We start from the raw sequence: 3510 nt of genomic DNA, 5'->3' as shown, positions 1-3510 counted from the left end.
TCATCCACACAACACTGAAGGGAGACGTCTTCTAGCCAGTGGCCATCTTGATAGCAACAGTAGGCAGAAAACAGCTTGGTCCTAAGAGCCACCCTGCTTTATTACCAGGAACAGTCAAAATGAATACTACATGGTCACACCTCTGCTTCATTTTAAAAATAAAGTTGCAAACCTTTATTAAAGCCTAGAAAAATGCTGATACTTAAGGCAGGTGTTCTTGTTACTTAAAATTAGTAGTCCTATCAGGACTCACTCACAACAAGTTGAAAATCCATTCCATACTCCTAAGATATCTAGGGGAGACAATGTTTCTTTATAATGTTTAAACCTAGTGTGGGAAAGCTTATATTTTACAATCAAGTGATTTGTCACTTTAATTTAATTGATGTTCATAGTTATGCCAGTCTTTGGGGCTACAGTGCCATTGTCTGGCCTTCCCACTGACCTTTCTTCTCCTCTGCACAGGTAGTATCTGGGTGTCCTGCCCGGTAACAACCACAGCACAATGAGCTTCGGTGCAGCCGTGCAGTCTGACTCCTGCCTGCCACACTGTGAAGGCTAACACAGAGCAAAAGCTCTGTGCAGTGTCAGTGTTGTAGCCAGTGAGGCTTATCCGAGGCACAGTTATTGCTAATTGAGAACTAACACAAAATAAAGCATAGTATCTGAAATCAGCTTCTTAAAACATAGCACAAAATCTTTATGGTTTTAAGCCAGGCAAATATTTCTTGGCTAGGGATAGATAAACAATTAAAAATAAACTATTTCTTTAAAACTAGATAATAAATTCTTAAAAATTAGAAAAGTCTTGTTAATCTGTATAATTATATTTTTCAAGCATAAACTATCAAAGAAATAGTTATAACTGCTGTGAATGTTCCCCGAGAATAGCCCAGAAGGTTTTAAAGAATTAGTTCCCAAGTGAGGGTGCTATTTTGGAATGTTCTGGAAAGTTTGGAAGGTAGTTGGAGCCAGTAGGTCCTCGGGAGCAAGTTGGTTCTTGGGGTTTGTATCTTGAATCTTAAATAAACTCTCTCTCTTTCTTTGTCTCTCTCTCTGTCTCTCTCTCTGTCTCTCTCTCTGTCTCTGTCTCTCTCTGTCCATGTGTGTGCATGTGTGTGTGTCTGTGTGTGTGTCTGTGTCTGTGTGTGTCTGTGTGTGTCTGTGTGTGTCTATGTCTGTGTACGCACGTGTGCCCTTACCTGCATGTGTACACACATGATACGTGATGTGTACACACATGTATCTTCCCTCTTTCCTGTCAGCTACTATGGCATTCTGCCTCACCACACACATAGAATCAGCAGAGCCAAGGAGTATAAGCTGAACACTCTGAAATGTGAACCAAAATATCTCTTTTCAGAAAAGCTATTGTACTCAAATATTTTGTGACAAAATACTAATCCGGCATAGAAAAATAATGATAATAGTAAACCTCATCAGAATCACAGATCTCTCACCCAGGTGTGATCATACAAGCCTGAAATCCTACAATTTAGGGTCACAAGCAAGAAGGTTGTCTGAAGTTTGAGACCAGTTTGGGCAGCATAGGGAAACCCTGTTTCAAAGAAAAAAATTACAAAACCTCTTAAAATATATTTCTATGGATTTAGACAAGTCATGGATTATGAGATGATTGTATAGTACACATAGTACCATGATTTTGACCCAGAATAGAATTATTACAAAGAACTATTACAATTAAATGATACAATAAAATTATTTAAACATGACCAAAGAATTGTAAAGACCTCTCTCTAGAAAGTGATATGCGATAAATAAGCACACTAAAAGATGGTACATTTTAATCATGAGGGAAACCGTAGTTTGGACCACAATGAGATACCAACTCCGTCTGATCAAAATAGATTAAATAAAGGATTGAAATAAAAACAAGTTCTATGGCCATATTGAAATATAAAATTGTAAAAATCATTCTAAAAATAAGACTACAAAGACAGTGAAAAGTAAAAAGCCAATACTACACTAATCAAACCAGTCATTTTCTCCTTACATATGTACCCAAGAGAAATAAAACATACATGGCACATTCCTATATACAAATGTATTATATCAATGTTAACAAACAGACATTCATAATTACCAACAATAAGTGAATACAGCCCAATACCCATTAACTGTAAATGATAAACAAGTCATAACAGAGTAAAATATAGTACTCTACAGGCAGAGAAATTGCCAGAAAATGCAATAACAAATACACACAGGGGGCCGATTTCACGATGCTACTTTACTCCAGAGACAAAGCAGATCCTTGAAAAGGCAAAACTTCACTACATAAAGCACATATAGGACAGCTGAGTTGGTAGGCGGAGGTCCTGACTATAAAGGTGCAGGGGTCAAGAACCTTAGAGAACATTGCAAATCTTTGTCTGAATTCTGCTTACTTTTCTGTCAAAACATTCAATACTCATGCCCAAAATTAGTAAATTAATAGGAATCAGTAAAAAAGAAATGTCATTCTGAAGACAGGACACTTGAAAGAGAAGAGGCAAAGTAAAAATAGAAGTATATACAATTCCAACAGGAAAGATTAGAAAACATTGATAGAAAACATAAGTAACATGGTCAAGTTAATGATCATTTAGGTATAAAACAAAAACTCAAATGCAAAATTTTCATACAAATGAAACATGGAAATGATTTATTCCTGATGGTTCATCCCTAAAAAGTATGGAAAAAAAGGAAATTGAACTAAATGAAATGAGTGGAATAAATAATCATAATGATGGTGATAATAGGCAAAAATTGATAAACGTATCATGCACTATATAAAATAACATTTAAGGTATAAAATGCAATAAAAATGAAGTAACTAGCCCATTTTACAGTTACATGTAAACTAGAAATAGGAAAGCTTAAGCAGAGCATGTAAAATTCCCTTATGATTCTGGAGGAGGGCACATTTTTAATTGCAGAAGAGGTCTTAAATCCAATTAGAAAGCAGTTGGTTACCTGCATAACAGTCTTGCCACTATTACAGCGGCACTGTTGTCCAGCTGGTCATTACTGCATCTTGCAAAGTTCACTGTTGAGTAAGAATGATGATTCCATTTCTGTTCTGCCGGCTTGTCCAGAGCCTTCCAGCACCATGAAACATATCCAGTAGGGATGAAGCATCGAGGTTCATAACAGCTTGATTTTGACATGTTATGTAATTCAAGAATGTACTAGTTTTAGCAGTTTGATCTTACGAACCAGTTCTGGAAGATGACCGTGAGCAACGGTAATAGCCTATAATGTTTATGAAGGTCTATGTAACCCCACTTTTACCAACGACTCCAAAAGATTTAACACGTGTGCAGATTCTGGGTAAAACTCTTATTTCTCTTTGCCTGTCCCTCAGAGAAGCAATGAAGGCTAAGCTGATTAATCTCTGTTCAGGGGTTGCTGAGTGTCTGCAGTGGTCGCTTTGCAGCAGTGATTATGGCTTGTTGACTCGTTAGACTTAGTCCTGAAGATGTAGCAGGTGGAAAGACTCTCAAACTC

General features: G+C 36.9%; 1 non-coding gene across 1 annotated transcript; it reads left to right on the top strand.

Annotated features, from left to right (window-relative positions):
- Positions 1-573: 573 nt before the first annotated feature.
- LOC120103373 (U4 spliceosomal RNA) lies at positions 574-708 on the top strand. The gene has a single exon (XR_010052043.1). It is a non-coding gene; the product is annotated as a U4 spliceosomal RNA (small nuclear RNA).
- Positions 709-3510: the final 2802 nt, after the last annotated feature.

This window comes from Rattus norvegicus, chromosome 5, assembly GCF_036323735.1.
Source record: "Rattus norvegicus strain BN/NHsdMcwi chromosome 5, GRCr8, whole genome shotgun sequence".
Lineage (NCBI taxonomy): Eukaryota > Metazoa > Chordata > Mammalia > Rodentia > Muridae > Rattus > Rattus norvegicus.
The sequence above is the reverse complement of the archived record's forward strand: the minus strand, read 5'-3'. Positions and strand labels throughout refer to the sequence as shown.